At 37.1% G+C, this 19626-nt stretch overlaps 2 long non-coding RNA genes across 2 annotated transcripts; both read left to right on the top strand.

Annotated features, from left to right (window-relative positions):
- The first annotated feature begins 2438 nt into the window (after positions 1-2438).
- Positions 2439-4922, top strand: LOC120293110. The gene is made up of 2 exons (XR_005550777.1): positions 2439-2735; positions 4529-4922. It is a non-coding gene; the product is annotated as an uncharacterized LOC120293110 (long non-coding RNA).
- Positions 4923-11891: 6969 nt separating this feature from the next.
- On the top strand, positions 11892-14041 carry LOC108954547. The gene is made up of 6 exons (XR_005551141.1): positions 11892-12921; positions 13018-13086; positions 13181-13249; positions 13332-13422; positions 13557-13646; positions 13943-14041. It is a non-coding gene; the product is annotated as an uncharacterized LOC108954547 (long non-coding RNA).
- Positions 14042-19626: the final 5585 nt, after the last annotated feature.

The following is a 19626-nucleotide window of genomic DNA, read 5'->3' as shown; positions in this document are numbered from 1 at the left end:
ATTTAAAAATTGTCCACTTCAATGCTGGTTATACCACATAAAATGGCCAACTAGTACGATAATAATTTTGGCCTAAATTGGCCAAATGAATTAAATTGGCACCAATATAAAATAATTTAGGACTAAATTAATCCAATTGAAAGGTCTAAGACCAAATTGATACTGATGCATTTGATTTATGATTTTTTGGGTACTTTTCCCATATAACTTACATAGACATTGTTGACCCATGTTTTGACAGCTTAAATTTTTTCAAAGAGAGGATTTGTTTAGCAATTTATATGGTAACGCGGCTCTTAGATCAACCCGGAATTGGTATCTACGCATTCTATCTTTTCTCCATGGTTTTTTTTATAGTTGTTTAACAATTTATAATAGCTTCGTCTATGCCATTTCCGTTCGAGAAGCTCACTGGGAAAAGGTGTGACTCATGAACAATCACGACTTCGGACGATGTCTGCGGGAAGATCTGTGGCTGTTGGGACGTTGCCCACGGCTGCCCTCTCTCCGCCTCTCTCTCTTTCCTCTCCGTTCGTAGTAAATTAAACGAGTTGAAAATGAATATGGTCGACTCTTGTTGAGTTGGCTAACCACAGATGCAGCTACGAGTTTCCTCATAATCGAGTTGGTCCCTTTTCCTTTCAAGTGGCTAGAAGCGAATCTGAACACTTTTTCAGCGACCGCCCGCTGTGCCCAGCACGTTTTGATATAGGCATGAAAGGGATGTCAATTTGGACAATGGAACATGCTCCGGATCTTCCATTTCATGGCATCTGCCAAAAGTTATGCTGTCCTTTTTTCCCGTTTCCGTACTCCCATCCCAAGCATTCATGCATTTGGTTATTTTTCAAATTTCCGGCTTTTACTTTTTGTTTTTATTTCTTCCATCACTATATGTTTTTTCGGTATCTTACTAAACAATGTGGCAATTATTTAGTCAAAGGAAGGGGATCAAAGGACAAGGAAAAGTAAACTTTTAATTTGGCCATACAAAATTATCTATGAAGTGATGGAACTAATTGCAAGCATGCATTAACTAAATGGTTCAAATCTAGTCTTTCACTAAATCTCTGCTATGTCACTCCACCTTATACAACCTTATATTTGCATCTATAGCATTTATGATTAGATTGATCCTGCATACATCGTCGGATGATACACATATATACGAATTGATCTTGTTATACGTATATAGAAGGTATTACTACAACATTTATTTCATGCACAACTAAGAGAAAAAAGAGGAAAATCGAAAATGAAAACAACTTTTATATTATTGTGAGATGCATTTTTAAGATTTAACCATGTGCAAAGACGATATTTATAAATAAATAAAACGAGCAAATATCAATTGCTTGCCCTCCCTGTGGTATTCTTGTGATGATGAAAATGCCTGAGTTACGTATTCCTAGCAATTCAAAACCTCCTTTTTTCCCTTCAAATATTAAAGAAAAGCAACAAAATAAATAAATAAATAAATAATGAAGAATATTCTAGGGTTTTGAAAAGGGAAAATGATACTAATAGTCTCTGAACTTTAGTTCAAGCGGTCCCTAAATTTTAGCTTAATATGCAATATGATCCCAAACTTTCAATTTGTTTAACGTGATTCATGAACTTTTGATACATGTTCAACTTAGTCCATGAACAACATTAAATATTTTCATATAATTTAGAGACTAAGTTAAACATGTACTCATAGTCTAGGGAACCACCTTGGTACAGTAGATGCTATCACACAAATAATCATTACTTAGAAAAGATAAGCCACCGATTTAGGTACAAGATACTATCATTACTGCCTAGACAATTAGGCATCCAACCGATAATTGCAACGACCCAATTGTAAGAGCAAAGCTCTATCAACTAAGCTATAAACCCCCAATAAGCTAGTCCTTTGGGATTTCTTCAAGATTTAGCAAATGGGACAAAAACGTAGAGGAGGTAGGATCAACATTTGGTCAGATTTTTCTTCTTTAAAAAAAAAATTCCTCCCCCCCAATCAAAAGACAAAACTTTCTTTATTGAACAAATTGAAAGTTTAAGGACCACATTGCACATTGAGCTAAAATTCAAGGATCACATTGAACAAATTAAAAATTTAAGGATCATATTAGACATTGAGTCATATTCATACACTATTTGTGTCATTATCCCTTTTGAGAAAAATGACACTAAACTTTAGAAAAAGGCTCACAACTGTCTAGCAACATTCATCTTCCTCAAGGTACATTTCAAGAAGGTAATTAGTAAACTTTAAGCAAATTCTTAGGCCAAAGTGAAGATATGGTAAATCTGGAATAAAGTGACAGAGAGATATGAAGAGAGCCGTCAGTGACACGGGTAAGGGCATTGTTCCATTGAATATGCTTCTTCGAGATTTTGCATATATATTGGCCTCTCTGAAGCCCTAGCTCTTCAGCAACGAATCAATTGGTTATGTAGTCGCATTGCAGGGCAAGCCTCCTGGCGGAAAACCATTCGCAGTGAAACTTTCCCGGGAAACTTGTTTCCAGGAAAAATAGGATGCGATCTACGAGTGTGATTTCTGCCAAAGGAGATTTGCCCTTCAATTCTTCTGCATATATGCAGATGGGGTTCTCTTTTTCTTTTTTTTTTCTTTTCTCAATTCTCATTCTGTTCACACAGATCATTCTGGTTTTTATCCGAATTGCTGTTCGAGTTCATGCCATCAATTCACGGAGGAACTCTCAGCTTCCACAGTCATAATCATGGTACGTAACTCCTCTTAGCTAGTCTTAGCATGCTAACCATACATGTTGTTTATCAGGTCATGGGGTTCATTCATGCACGTACGTAAATACTCTTTTCATTTCAGTGCAATTTATCTCGGTGCAACTTTATTAATATGAGAATTTATGAAAAAATAAGATTCGAATTTTCAATGCCCTTGATCGTACTGCATCTTCATTTCGTTTAACAGTTTTTTCTGTTCAACAAAATTGTTACTTTGCTCAATTTGGGAATCGAGCTTCTTAAATGACCAGCACTTGGTCTTCGAAATTTGCAAGTAACATTTTTTATGTGAGCAAGATCCTAATTTCACCTTTTGAAAAAAAAAAATAATGAGAGAAATTTTCAACTTTAAGTACTACCATCAACATATCTAACTGATACAAAAGGGTTGTCCTCTTCAATCTAAACCCTCATTGAATCTAATTTAATACGTTGCCTTTAACGAAACAGGTGTAAATCTTGCCAAAACACTACCAACAACCTTCCTTTTTTCTTTGCGCTGTATTGGTCTAACTTAAATCTTGCTTCCATTCTACCTTTTCCAACGTTACAAACCGGGGTCGCCAGCTTGCGGTGCCTGGTTCCTATGATCTCCCCAAATCCTACGTTTGGGTTGTCTATTGAGTGCATTTATGATTTAAAAAACCATATAAATCAAACTAGAGTCGTCACCAACCGATTTTGAAATACCTAGGTTGATTGGACACCTAAAGCATAGGATATTGTTTGGGTAGTCCGGTACCTAAGTGCACCTGTAAAGTAAACTAGTCAAAAGAAACCACAATATCCTAGGTCAAGGATTCAGTTTCTCGTGGGATGAATTAGCATCCCACAATGTCCATTCAGTATTGCAACCTTATTTTTGGTTAATTCCTAATTCATTGATCAATTATTCCTAACTATGCGTGGTATCTTGTTTGAAAATTTGAAAAGTTGCTAAAACAAAGTCGGTGTGATTATCGATTAACAACATAGTTTCAGTAAACAATGGCATGATGAGATTTGTGTGTAAAAGAATAATGAAAATGAGATGTCAATAGGACGAAGTGTAGTTTCGGTGCAACATAAAAAATTGAAATTCAAACGTGACTCCGAGAATGACAAATCATAGCAATACTCACATGTGACATTACATAAAAAACTCAAATTCAAAGTATGTTGATATGCTAAGAGAAATGACCTAACATGACAATATCTAAACAAAACCTGTCACTGCGTGTTACAGGTCGATAATTCGGACCCCAACATTTTTTCCATATTTACCAATGCCCTTTTGATAAATTGTAATCATGTTTACAATTTTGGTAATTTCTGCGGGAGTGTTGCACCTATGATTTATTTGCAAATTGCAATAAATGAAGGTAATTGTGTCCCTGAAGTTTCAACTTCCTTGTCTCCATTAAGTAGATATGCACTTGATAACAACGTTTGCTTTCCTTATTTATGTGACTGTGTGACTATCATATCTCACTCATTTGTTACTAACATCCAATATAAACTTAATTATTTCTGAAAAATAAAACTTTGTCGAGTTTCTGCAAAGCGAGGGCCCGTAAGGTTAATATTTTATAGGAGAGGAAAAAGAAGATGTGGTTCCCTTAACGCATGTCCAATAGCAGAAGTAAGCGCTCTGACTTGCCGCATGATCCACCGTAATCCGATGGAGTTGCTGGTTTGTATGCAGAGTCTGCATCGATACTTGGTTTTATTTTCTAAAGCCTTTATGAATTGCATTGTTAACTCTTCTATTTACTGGCTTAACTTAGTGCAGATCAATCAGTTTCGATCACACCATCTGCCTCGACAAATGAGTTAAAACCGTCTCGGACACAGAGAAATGCTTTCACCTCCAGCAACGCATAACTTACGATTTGTTTACCTCATATAGTGATCAGCCAATTTATTAAGGTGGCACATATGAGGTTATAACAGCATCTTTTTCAGTTATTTTGGTGTATGATTAGATCGAGAGCTTGCTTCATCTGTGAAACATGTGTGCACATTTCGTGCACAAGGCCAACTTATCATATAACCTTCCTTCATTGTTATCGTCAGAAAATGATCCACGCTGTTTCCCGACTTTACTTCTAAAATGTTGAGAATGAACTGCAAAATGGATGAGGATCCAGAAGGATGTTGATATCAGCAATGTATTGATGTGCCAATGTATTGAGCCAATTAGAATGTTCCTTTCAGTGTACGCAAAGTTTGAATAAGGCGTGATGCAAAGCTAGATCAGAGATTTTGCTACACTTCCACTTTAGAATAAAGTGTTGCAATTTGGCTAGAAGTTAATAACCCTAAAGTGCAACATGAACGTGATAAGAGTCCATACACTTTCAGGGCACCATCATCATGTCAGGCATTATTAAGGTTGCTATGATTCATTGCGATATCCTCTTCTACTTCCTTATTATGATGCTCAAGAATTCTAATATCCAGGCAACTAAATCATCTTTATTAGACCAAGAAGAATGTGAGTTTGTTTACTACACTCCTAGCTGTCTTGAAACTGTACTGCATCGCAGTTGCTTCGTGATGTCCAGCAACTTATTTAGAACTGACACCTCTAAAAAAAGAATTTCTGAGTAGAAGCCACGGTAAGGTGCTGTAACCATGAATGTACTGTTAAAATGAATGTACTACCGGTAAGGTGCTGTAGCCATGAATGTACTGTTAAAATGAATGTACTACCGATATGGATTGTACTACTCAAAAATCTAATAAAATCCTAGCGTCCATAAAGGCTTTATCCGTGAAAGTCAGGGTTCGGCGAATCATGTTCATTTTTTTCAAAGTAATCGCTAACCGGGAAAAAATTAGATTCGACAAGGACATTTGTAATTTGTGAGACCCTTAGTTGATTGCACAATTATTTAGCATTGAATTTTAAGCTTCAAGCGAGAAATGCAAAGTTATATTCTGTATATTATCAATCTCTTCATGTGAAAACTGATAGGATAATGAAAGCCTTTGTCTTCTGCATCAAAATAAGCGAATAATGTTTTATATCTCAACTGTTCACGTGTGCAAAAGAGTAAGGAACCTCTAGTACGAGAATTCTTTCAGGATAAGGAATATGTTAGCTAGGGCAACACTATCTGTTGCATAAAACATACTCCTTTCTTGAAAGGGGAAAATGATACCAAAGGAGATCTGATAAACAATTTTTCTGCAAATTACAATTATACACACACCCGAATAGTCCCCATGGTTCAATGAACATTCTATGTGAAGAACATTTGTTGATGTTTCCATTTAGTTACTGTAAATGTCTCAACAGGGAGCTCCATGCGAAGAGGTGGCTTATAACTGCTGAGACTGGTATAGCAGCGGCATTTTTCCTTGTAGCACGACTTCATGTGCAGTTGTACGGTTTTTGTGCTGGAGATTTTGAGTAACACGCTCTGAGCACATTTTTGTCCTGCTCTTAACTGTTTCCTAAAATTCTAAGTTTTTGACGAAAGAATGGTTTGTGTAACCTGGTATTACAGGACATATCAAGGGTCTAAATCCTGGCATTTGCTTTCTTCTTTCTTGTCTTACTTTCTCTGGGTTAACTATTTGCTGTGATTCCATCCACATCTTGCCTTGTTCATGTAAGGAGATGACTTCGTGAAGCTGAGAGTTAAGTAATAACATATATAGGCATTGTTTGCCCGTTTTCTAACGGTTCAAATTTTGGGAAAAAAAAAGTTTTTTTTTTTTTTTTTTTTAGATAGATATAGCAATATCGCTCTTGAATCACTATGGAATTTGTATCAGGGCGAATTTGTGTATGCGAGGCATTCCATCTTGTTTCCTTGTTTTTTTTTTCTTTTTATCTAATTTGATTACCCGATTCAATGAGGGCGGTGAGTGATTATTGAAGTGAGATGGATAGACAAAGTGTGGCTCCTAGTAGGTTTCTTTAGGATGACAAATGGGATAAGAATAGACCAAATTGCACATTGTAGAGGAGGAGAATGCTTTTAAGTTATAGATATGAGACTGAAATTAACTCAGTAGTGGCACATTTCAGTGTTACAATATCAACATCGAAACTCCAATGTTAAGCATGCTAAAGTGAGAGTTCTACCAGATTGAGTAATCTTATCAGAGTGTTTACATGTACATCAAAGATAAAACTTAGAGACTCGAAGCAGGATGGGTTAAGCGAACAGTACTTCAAGTGATATAATCTATGAGTGTCATATTAATCTTTGACAAAATGCATTTTGCATCCTTAAGAGCAAGAAAATGCTTTCTCACTCGTAGTATGGGTCGCTTTAATCTATCCCATTGCAATCTCACAGTTCTATCATTTTCGCGCACAAATACTTGCTCATGAGGTCACTCAACTTGGTTATACTCTCAACTTAGCACACCTAACATCGGAGGCAAAGCTTTCTCTTAACGAGACAGAGCACAAGCAGCATAACATGGACATCCCTTCTTCTTTTCTTAAGAAATAAATTGAGTGTTTACTCTCATGTAATGCTCACGTAAACCCCCACCCATGCCCCCCACTCTTCCATCGCCATGTTTCAAGAGAAAGACTTTCCTCCTCTTGTTCAAGAAAGTTCAAGACTTTCTTTTCCTACCACTGAAGAATTCATGACCCTCAGAGGAGATATCATCATGTTCAAAAATTTTTGCACCAACCGATATGGACAAACATGGGAGGCAAAAAAGAACTTCTATTGCTGAAGCCATCCTGAACTGGCAATCAGAGACTCTTCTAGTATACAATAACGATTTCAAGACAATTGACTCCAAACTTATGTCAAAAGGGATCTCAAGAGATATGATGAAACCACCAATAAGATGCTTTTGGACTTCTAGAAAAGGTCTTGGAATCTGGATAACATTTGGGATATCATCATCTCGAAACTCAAAGGCGGAAATAGAGAAGCTCAAAAGGCAAATTGCCCACTCACAGATAGATTCCTCTTGAAGATAGGAAAGGAAAGGAAAGCATCGAAAGGCACATTTGTTGGAGGAAGATCCTATGGCATGTCTCTCGAAGATGGTATTGATTGTGTGGAAGGGATCATGACTTAAGAGAGGCCGCGTTCAGTTTGTGGTCATGAACAGAACTAAATTGGAAAAGAAGGAGAAAAAAGTCTTCAAATCATGAGTTATTGCCAGAATAAAGCTAGAGGAATCAGTATCCACAGCTGTTATTCAACTCGAGTTAAAATATAGAACAACAAAAAGCCCTCTCGACTTCTCATCCCAGCACATGCCGCTTTCTGCTAATTTTAAAAGATACTGACTTGTGTCCTAAGATAAAATCATGTGGACAAGAAGACCAAAGTTCCTTTCACACATGAAACCTCAAGAATCTTAACATTTAGAATGCTTACAATCCGACCTCTACCTCAAAGTTCATTGCCACCGTTGTCTGATGATGCTGGAGAGAGAGAGAGAGAGAGAGAGAGAGAGAGAGAGAGAGAGAGAGAGGGCGACAGTGGCACTAGAATATGGAGGTCAAGGACAGCACAAAGATTGGTGACACTATAACTATGGAGGAATCAGTGGAGAGGGAAAAGGAGGGGCGGAGGCAAACGATAAGGGACCTATGCATTTGCCTCGAATCAGCGTCCATCACTGTTTCGTCTCCACGACCTTTCGAAACGCGAGGAGTCGCCCATAACGAGCAAAATCCAGATCTGTGTCTAAAGAAAGCGAAAGGGAATCGTTGAAAGCCTCTGTCCAATCAAACAAAGGGCTTGTACGACAATGGTTGGCCTGGCATGGTCTGAACTCTCCCTATTAGCCTTTTCTAGTGGGCTTGATATCGGGCCGCCTCCTTATGACCGTGAAGACCAGCTAAACAACTCGCCCATGCCTTGATGACAAGCAGCATTTTACCATACCTTGATCTGCCTAAAACGATTTTGCCGACTTGGTAAGATCGCTTTAGTTACTACCAATGTTAGCCATAATGATAAAAAAAACTCCATCTGTTGTTCATTTATCCTCACGTCTTATTATTTAACAATAATGGAGAAACTCACCTGTTAGCCAAAGCTAGAGCCCGTTGGTATCATTTACTCTTCTCACGCCTTCTTCACTTCGTTCCAATTATGAAATTGTGCATACGCAACGTTGTGAGACAACACCCTGAGATTCACTAATCAAAGTATAAGTAACAAAGGATAAAAGCAAAATTAAACCACATGAGATACAAGATATATGTGGAAAACATAAAACATAAAAAATTATGGAAAGAGAAAAGGGTTTCACTGTCTTCAACAATGAGTATGAGAATACAATCCAAAAGCTCAAAAAACCACTTGTGAGCCACATAATTTAAAGATCCAAAAAGAAAATAGGAAAAACAAAAGAAAGCAAATAATGTGGAGGTTAGGGTTAGAAATGTATTGTTAAACACATCTTTTTATAGTCTCCTTCCAAAAACCCTAAATAAATATACATGGTCTAAAATACCCTTATCATTTTCTTGAAAGTCAAAAGTCATCAAATTTCAACATTGATTTCAAATCTCCATAAGAGTGTTACACCAAATGTCACAAGACCCCTTTCTCTCACCACCAGAAGTGACCACACAAGGCCACCCCCAAACGGTGAAATTGACACACACCCTTAAGCGTACATGAGCATACTTGGTGTAAGAAACAAAGGATGAAATGCCATAAATTCCTTCTAGGTAACTTAAAAGATTGAAACGCTAATCAAGTCTAAGCAATGCTTAAACTAGGTCAAAGGAATTAGTTTGGCCAACATATCTACCGGATTATCTGTCATAGATATTTTCTTCACAATAACCGTATCTTTAGTAATCTCATCATGCACAAAGTGATGTCGAATGTCGGTATGTTTTTTCCTCTCATGATGCATTGTGTTCTTGGTCAACTGTATTGCATTTTGGTTATCATAAAAGATAAAGGAGGCTCCTTCTCGCTTCACCCCAAATATTGTAACCAAATGCTAAACCAAAGAGCTTCCTTTTGCCACTTCCATCACTACCATGTACTCTACTTCAGTGATAGACAAAGCAACCGTGTCTTGCAAGATTGCTCTCCAACTAACCATGGAACCACAAGTGTGAAAAATATCCTATCAAAGATTTCCTTTTGTCGAGATCGCCTGCATAGTTGAATCAATGAAGTCAACAATTACATGTTCTATATTACAACCTCTATCAAAGACTAAACCCACATCTGAGGTGCCCCAAATGTACCGAAGAATTCATTTCACAGCTTGCCAATGAGCTTTATGTGGATGTGCCATATACCTACTCAAAACACTAACAGCCTAAGAAATATTTGGATGAGTGCAAACTATAACATACATGAGACCACTCACAGCACTAGAATATGGAGCTCAAGACATCTCATCCTCCTCTTCTTTAATTTTAGGTGACAAAGAAAATGAAAGCCTAAAATAGGATGACAAATGAGTACTAATTGGTTTGGCATTCTTCATGCTAAAGTGCTCAAGCACTTTTTCAATATACTTTTTCTGTGAGAGATACGACTTCCGAACCTGTCTATCTCTGTGAATCTCCATACCTAGAATTTTCTTGATAGCTCTAAGATCTTTCATCTCAAATTCCTTGCTAAGTTATCTTTTCAACCGTTATATCTTTAATATGTTCTTTGTTACAATAAGCATGTCATCCACATATAATGGCAAATAAACAAAAGAATAATCATGCAATATCTTATAATATACACAACTTTCATATGCACTTTGCGAGTGGTCATGACTCATCATAAAGCTATCAAATCTCTTGTACCATTGCCGCAGAGATTGCTTGCGATCATACAAAGAGCATTTCAACCTGCATACATGATCTTCTTTACCCTCAACACTAAATCCCTCAAGTTAAGACATATAGATTGTCTCCTCAAACTTGTAATGAAACTAGCAGTCTTGACATCAAGTTGCTTAAGTTTTAGATTATAAAGGGCCACTAACACAAGCAACAATTGAATGAAACTATATTTCACAACTGGAGAGAATACTACATTGAAGTCAATCCATTCCTTCTTATTAAAACCCTTCACTACCAAACGTGTCTTGAATCTTTCATCTTCAACCCTTGAAATTCCTTCATTTCTTTTGAAGACCCACTTGCATCTAACAACTTTTTTACCCTCGGGCAATTTCACAAGATTCCAAGTTTGGTTCTATTAAAGAGACTTCATCTCTTCATTCATTGCAACAAGCCACTTCTCATATTTAGAACAAATGGTAACTTCATGAAATGCAAAAGAATCTTCAATACCAAACTTTTCAGCAACTGTAAAAGCATATGCAAGCAAATCAGTGAAGCCATACCTTTGGGGAGGCTCAATTTGTCATTTAGCCCTCCTTGCAGCAAAATTCTAAGGTTGTTTAATTTCACCTACTTCGTCTTTGATCAAATTTGAGTCTTGTTGCTTATTGTCACTTTCTAGTTGAATAGGTTTATCTTCAAATGTTCTTTGTAGATGTGCTATGAAGCTCCACCTCTTTCCCAACATTCTCCTTTTGAAGACCTATAGACTTCGTAACAATATTTCTCTGTTCAAATTAGGGGTGAGCATGGTTCCCGGGTAGAACCGGGAACCAGGGAACCGGAACCGGAGGTTCCAGTTCGGTTCCTGATTCTAAAGGGACCGATTCCGGTTCCCGATTCCTCTTTTCTGGGAACCAGAACCTGGATACGGAACCGGAACCAGAACCTGTCTGGTTAGGGCTAAAAAAAAAGCCCCAAATCAGAAGTTATCTCACATCTCACACTCTCTTCTCTCGTTCTCCGCCACTTTCACATTTCACTCTCTCTTTGCCCGTTCTCCGCGCTCGACGCCACCGCCGGTCGCCCTCAACGCTCGCTCGCCCTCGACGCCACCGCCGACCTCTGCTCGGCGAGCCACCGCTTCCTCTGGAGAGAGAGAGAGCGTCGTTACAGGTGCTCGGCTCTTCCTTCTAGAAGAAGGTGAAGAAGAAGGTGTGTGCGGCCGTGTCCGTGTCCGTCGCTCTTAGGATTTCATGGTTTCCCACCGCTCTCTCTTTTCCCTCCATCCCATTTCACGTTTCCGTTTTTGCTAAGATCCGTGCGTTTTCGTGTCTCTCTCGTGCAGGTCCCCGCTGGAGCTCGAGACCGTTACAGGTTCATCCCCGTTCTCTCTGGCTTTCTCCTCATACTATCACTCGTGTCCTTGTCTCCTTCGTGATCTTCTTTTTGGCTGGCCATTTTTTTTTTCTTTGACTCGCTCGTCTTGTGCCGTCGTGGCCGGAGTATACCGTGTAGTTTCGGTGGCGGATATATGCATACTTTGGGCTTCTTCCGGGCACCCTCCTTTTAGAGATATGGTTTAAAGTGGCTGTGGGATTTCAATGGATGCTGACTGTTTTTCATATGATAGTTACACATAAGCTTCTGATTAGAAAGTGACTGACTTGTGTTGGATTAGTTACTGGAAGTTTTTTTCTTCATGTTTTTTCTAATCATAATTTTCTTTAGTTGATGAGCACCTTTTCTTCAATTAGAACAACATAGTGTTGTTGAATCCTCAAGTGAATTCCAGTTACCTAGAAAACTGAATCTCATTTAAATGTCTGTATAATGTAGTTCTGTCAAATTGGAAACTTTCTTTCGATAGTATTGATTCTAAAGTCAAACCATTGTGCTAATAACTTACAGTCTATGAACAAATGACTGAATAACTTGAGTGCCACGGGTATTAACTGGATAAGAATAATATTATGCGCACTAAAACATGCAATTTTCAGCGATATTCATCAAGAACAACAACTTATGTGTCTGCCTTAATCCTCTCAATGTGAGCTGCTGTCAGGTTAATCCTCAAACTTCATCACCACTCCAGTTGTTCCCACTCTGGAACTCCAACTCGGAAGCATTGACCCAAGTTCCACTGCTGTGCTGTGAGAAATAGACCTCCCACAGCTCACCAGTGAAATTGCCGATTGGGATCCGGAAGTAATTATTGCTTTTAAATCTTGCATGGAAGCTTTTGTTTAAACCATTTATGCACTGGTCGCAATTTTCCAATGAAAGTGGGGCTTCCTGTTTCTTTGATACAGGATATGTGTTCCAAGGATATGCAAACTTGTGACAGCTATAGCCTCATTTTCCCTCGTAGAAGTATGAAAAAGACGGAAGGCCCAAGTGGTGAAGCTCAAATTTTGTGTAGACATTGTGCCAAGGTCCATAGTTGCATTCTTTTTTTTACTAGAACTTTCATGACAAGTCTACGAGATGAATTGGGGTACTGACCAATGTCACGTGCATCATTTCTACAGTTACTGAAATCCAAACAATACTGCGGAATATGCAAGAAAATTTGGCATCATTCCGACGATGCAGATTGGGTAAGATATCTGACTGTTGACATAGTTGACTTATTCTCATTGAAAATTATGAGTTGTTTGATGTTGTATCTTGCTGTGTGGAATTCTTTTTTAGGTATGTTGCGATGGTTGCAATGTATGGGTGCATGCTGAGTGTGCCAATATCTCCAGCTGACTTTTAAAGGTGAGCATGCATTATTTGGTTTTGTTCCTAGATCTATTTTGCAAGCACATGGGAATTGTCTCTGACATAATTACACTTGAAGGAGCTACGGCACTCTGAATACTACTGCCCAGATTGGAGGCCAAGACCACTTGCAAAACGCCAAACTTACAGAAATTGGAGCCAAAAGAGAAGTATGCTCAGAGATACGTTACCTGTTTTGGTCAGTTATATAGTCTGCTTGCATGTGTGCTCGTCCGTACGTGCGCATATGCCTTTATGGTTGGGTTAGGACTTGAACGAGATTGCTTGAATTTGCTTGAAACAGGTTGGTGGAAAACAAGCAAGCTCCTTTGCCTGACAAGGTTTCTGTGGTGTGCAATGGCATGGAAGGGTCATATATTCCAAAACTTCATCTGTAAGCCTTCAGTACTGCAGATTGAATTTCGTATAATGCTGCTTCATCTTTTCTGTCCTATCAACGTTTTTCTTTTCGGCTTTTGTAGATTGAGCTTCTTTCTCTTAGTTACGACTAATTAACTTAGCTTATTGGCTTTTATGGTATAGTTAGTCTGTTGTCTACTTTGGAATTTAAGTGATCCGAATGGTGTGTGTTGAAGACCTTTTATTATGGAAAACCTGCATAACTTGGGAAAGCTTTTAATTTACACAGGGGTTGTTGATAAGCCGTCTTGATTTCGTTTGTCTTTGTAGAATTGTGTGCAAGTGTGGCTCATGTGGTTTAAAGATGCAGACACCTAGTGAAGGGGAACGGCACACAGGTTGCAGAGCCAAAAAGTGGAAGTACAGTGTCAAAATCAAGGATACGAGAGAACCACTGGAGAAATGGGTTGGTACACTTTTCTGTGACTTCATGGCATCACTTGTGCTCTTTCCTCATCTGTCAACTTATACTAGACTTGCTTATCTAGTCTGCTCGATTCTTCTGTTTATAAATAATCAATCATGAACTTTGTTTGAATATTTCCAGTGTCAAATGTACTGATAAAGTAAACACCATGGAGTAGCTTTTCCTTATACAGCTCGTGGTGTGGTGTAGTGTCCATGATTTATACTTTGTGTGCAGATCTGGTCATTAACATATAACCCACTACAGGGGGGCATGGGTTTGTACATTATGAATTCGCATACCATGTTTCTGGAATCTATAGTCTTGGTCATCTAAAGAATGCTGTCTTTTAGCGTATTAATTAGTTATCTTTCAACACAGATCATTTCAGTTTATGTATCTCCTTGATTTAATGTTTTTCTCATGTGGAAGATTTCCAATAGAAGCATTTTTTTTAAAAATAAAAATGAAAAAAAAAAAAAAAAAACCTGTTGGAACTGGAACCGACCCCAGAACCTATGATAGGGTAGGTTCCGGGTTCTTGGTTTTGACGGGTAGGTTCCAGGTTCCAAAAATGAGGAACCCGTGCCCGAGGGTAGGTTCCGGTTCCAAGCGAAATCTGTAAGGAACCAGGAACCGCTCACCCCTAGTTCAAATGTGGAATTTTCATCAAAAGTAACATGCCTACTAATTACAAAATTTTATGACTAAGGGTTAGAATACCACAACTTATATCCCTTACCCGCGTCTACATAATCAATGAAAATACATTTTTTTTTGCCCTTGTTTCAAACTTACCCTCCTTTACATTATAATAAGTGGGACATCTAGATACTTTCAAACCAGAATAATCATAAGGTTTACCTAATCATGCCTCATTTGGAGTCTAACATTCACTTGTAGTTGAAGAAGAATGATTTACCAAATAACATGTCGTGTTCATAGTTTCATCCCAAAAATCTTTCCTAAGTCTAGCATTAGAGAGCATATACCTAGATATCTCTAAAAATGTTTGGTTCATTGGCTTTGCCACCTTATTTTGTTGAGGTATGTGCCTGACTGTTCAATGTTGAGCAAATCCTGAATCTTCACAATACTTGTTGAAATCACCTTTGTAAAACTCAAGACCATGTCCATTCTGAGACACTTCATCTTCTTCCCAATTTGAATTTCTATCAACATCTTCCACTTCTTAAACATATCAAAAATGTCACTTTTACGCTTTAACAAATAAACCCATACTTTCCTAGAAAAATCATCAACAAATGTCAAAAGATATACTACATCACACTTAGATATAACATGTGCCGATCCCCACATTTGAAAGTGAATATAGTCAATTGTGCCCTTTGTCAAGTGCACCCTAGTGCTTAAACTAAGTTTGCGTTATTCCCGAAAACACAATGTTTTCGAAAGTCAAATGAGGCAATATTATCTCTACAAAGTAAAACACGTTTACTCAAAATGTTTATTCCTCTTTTGCTCACATGGCCCAACCGCATATACCACAAACTTGATTTTTCAAAATCTAAAGAGGATGATATATTTAAAGAACCAACAACGGTACTTCCATATAGAACGTAAAGGTTGTTCTCCTTGTTATCTCTCATCATAATTAAGAACATTGTCTATAATAGCTAACTCTTTATTCTTCAACAAACTAGTTGAATCAAAACTCTCCATCGACTTCTTTCCCTTAGCCTTGAACAAAGGACACTCATTCTTGTTGTGTTTGAATTTGTGGCAATAGTAACACTCCACTTTACTCTTATCTTGGCCTGATGTAGACTTTGAACACCTTTTACTATTATTGTGCCTATTGTGATGATTTGACGTTCCCTTGACAACTAAGCCATCAGCTTTACAATCACTACTATTTGCCTTCAACTTTTTATTCATCTCTACAGAATTCAACAAGACCTTCATCCTCAAGAGTTATAGATTCCTTTCCAAAGAGCATAGAATTCACAAAATTCTCATATGAGCTCAAGAGTGAGTATAACACAATTAGGGCTTGATCTTCATAATCTAACTTCAAATCTAGATTTTTCATATCCATTATGATTTATTAAATTCATCTAGATGTTTTTGGATAAGAGTATTTTCTTGCATCTGTAGCATGTAAAGACACTGCTTCAAGAATAATCTTATTGTAAGAGATTTCTTCATGCAGAGGCTCTTAAGCTTATTTCACAATCCCAAAGCCTTCCTTCATCAACGAATTCGCAAAGCACCTTATTTGACAAAAATAATTAGATGGTGTTATGCGCCCTCTCTTCCATCTCCTCGATCTCAGCTGTAATTATGTTGTCAAGGTACTTTCTATCCAAGGCTCTAATCAAACCTTCCCAATGCAACAACACCCTCATCTCGATCCTCCATAGCCTGAAATTGTTTTGGTGATCGAATGGTGCTACTTCAAGCTTGATAGATGCGATCTCGAACAAAAAAGACCGAAATTCCTTTGCTCTATTACTAGTTTGTTGCGAAACAACACCTAAAGATGCAATAAGTGAAGCATAAGTAGCAAATGATGAAAGCAATATCAAAACCACACGAGACACAAGATATACATGGAAAACTCAAAATAGGAAAAACCATGTAAAGAGAGAGTGGTTTCATTGTTGTTAACAATGAGTACAAGAGTACAATCTAAAAGCTCAAAAAATCACTTGGTGAGCCATAAGATCTAAAGATCCAACAAGAAGATAGAAAAAAAAAACAAAAAAAATAAAAGAAGAGAAATAATGTGGAGGTTAAGGTTAGAGATGTCTTGTTAAACACATCCTTTTCTAGTCTACCTTCAAAAAAACCCTAAATCAAATGTAAATGGTCCAAAATACCTTATCACTAACTTGAAAGTCAAAACTCAACACATAATAGATCATCTCTTATTGTAAGGACAGTTTTATACTCTCATGCTTAGAGAGATGAAGTTTACTCCTTCCCTATAAATGTTTGAAAGAAGTTGTAAGAGTTATATATTGATATATTATATATGCATATATATATATATATATATATATATATATATATATATATAAACAAAAGAAATTAATGGTCTCCTAATTTCTTGATAGCTTATTGGTTACTTACCAACATTTTTCTAAAATATTCTTTTGAATAGTTTGCAAATTACTAACTTTTTTTAAAAAATTATTATCTTTCACCAATTTGTATTTGCCTTTTTCACACCAACCAACTCTTAAAAGGATTTATCAATCTTTATTTGAGTAACTTACCAATTTTTTTCTGCTTAGATTACCAAAATGTTTTGCGTTACCATTCTCATTTGAATTACTTACTAACATTTTTTTAATAACATTTATTTTTCTTTCTTGCAAATGCCTCAAACTTAATAACATTTATATGAATTTTCCAATCTTTATTTATGTGACTTACCTACTTTTTTTATTAGATTACGAATTAATTTTGGTTTACCAACTCTCATTGAGTTTTTACAAACATGTACTTTTTTTTATATATATTTACCAATTTTTCTATTAAGTTACCAACTTTTATTTTCTTGCCAATTGACCCATTAAATTTATTGACTTTTTGAGAAATGACCAAACCTTGATTGTAGTGGCCATCAACTTTTTTCTAATTATGTTAACAACTAATTTTGTGTTCCTAATTTTTATATGAGTTAGTTACTGATCTTTATTTATCTTTATATTACCAATTCTTTAAACTTAACAACTATTATATGATATTATCCATTTTTTTTGTGAGACTTAGCAATTCACTCTTATTAGTGGCAAACTACTTTTAGGTGACCAACTCGTTTTTCGATTACATAACCATATATAAGAGTTTCTAAAAAATTTTAAGACTCAAATAAATGTTGGTAACTAACTCAAATGAGAGTTGGTAAGTCAAAACTAGTGCATAAACTAATTGAAGAAGGGTTGATAAGTCACTTAAGTTAAAATTAGTAATTGATGTGACATTTGTTAATTTAAGGTGTAGTTTAGAAATGTGAATACAAGTTGACAAAATATAATAATATTTTGTAATAAAAAAAATTGATTAATAACTCGAATAAGAGTTTTTTTTTTGTCAAAAAGAAATTTCCATTCATTATCAAACTGACACATGAAAGGGAATCTAAAAAAGTCATAATAAAAAAACAAACCCATAGATCTCCCAAATAAATACAAAAACCAAAAATCAAGGTGCTTCATCAAAACATGGTTGGTGGAGATCATGACAAGCTCATCCTTCAAGAACAAATCTGTAACTAGATCCAAGCGAATGATCGGCGGCCAATCACTAAAGCACACAACACCATCAATGATAAACACATGTCAAGATCTCCATCCATAATTATGGCTTTGCCTTTCAGCGGTATACCCCTAGGTTTGGCATCCCCAACACCATCATCTTTTGAAGACAATATAAATATATTGAAAAATCTTAGATCTAACACCTGCGAGAGCAAGCCCTATAGTGAATGCAAAGTGCCAAAATTTTGAGTGAAACAATGTTGAATGAGCACTAATTTGACATTGAAACAATTGTGACACTATTGAAACAGGAGGTGAGTACTTATTCATTAAAACTCCAAAATCTAGAATTAGATCGAAGAGAAAAGCTCCCAAATATAAGATCAGGAGAGCAAAGCTCCAAGATCTAAAACTACATCGAGAGAACTAGGAAAGAAACAAAAGAAAATAAAAGGAAAAGGAACTAGGAGGGAGTGAGAGATCTAGATCAAATCCCTCCCCTCCCAAAAGTGGAAGAAAAGAAAAAAGGTTCAGAGAGAGAGAAAAAAAAGGTTCAAAGAGAGTGTGTAACACCCTTGATACCGACCCTATAAGGATCGGCCATAAGATCCTAAATGGATCAACTATGGGCCATTGGCCATGGGATTGATCGGTTTGATTGGTAAGGCATCAAGGATTGGTCATGGTTCGACCGACCGATCGACCAATCAACCGGTCACGAACTAGTCGATGTGTCGGCCGTAAATTTTCTACCGACCATACCAATGGGATGGGATCACCAGCTAAAAAGATGAACTTTTGATCACAAAAATTGGTCACATAATGATTTTGGATAGAAGAATAATCATGGGTTGATCCGACTGGTCGTAGTGCCCGGCCACGGGCAATTCCGCCCGACTATGCACTGATACATGGACGATCCAACTTAACCAAATGCGATCATCTTCTAACCAAAAATGCATTATTACTTATTTAATTCTTAGTGATAGGAAAATAATCTTGAAATGGTGATGTTTGATTGTGGATCGGTAATGTGCCGACCATGAACCATACGCATGAATCGGGTGTTGATTGGAATGAGTTCAAGGATAGACCCGGCTATTCCGTCACTAATTCTAAGGTCCATGAATGCCTTAGATTAGTGCTAGGTCATGGATAGCCTTAGGATTAGCCTTGAATCGATCGAAGGACAATCGACCCTTCAGGTGGACCGACAATCCAAAGGAACGGTTCGAGCGAGCATGGGGTGTGATGGCCGAACCTTAGGTGTACGTGATTTGATTTTTTGAAGTGTACGTAATGATCCATTTTCTGGCCTT

The sequence above is a fragment of the Eucalyptus grandis genome, chromosome 5, assembly GCF_016545825.1.
Source record: "Eucalyptus grandis isolate ANBG69807.140 chromosome 5, ASM1654582v1, whole genome shotgun sequence".
Taxonomy (NCBI): Eukaryota; Viridiplantae; Streptophyta; class Magnoliopsida; order Myrtales; family Myrtaceae; genus Eucalyptus; species Eucalyptus grandis.
Note: the sequence above shows the minus strand (reverse complement) of the source record. Positions and strands in the feature narration are given on the sequence as shown.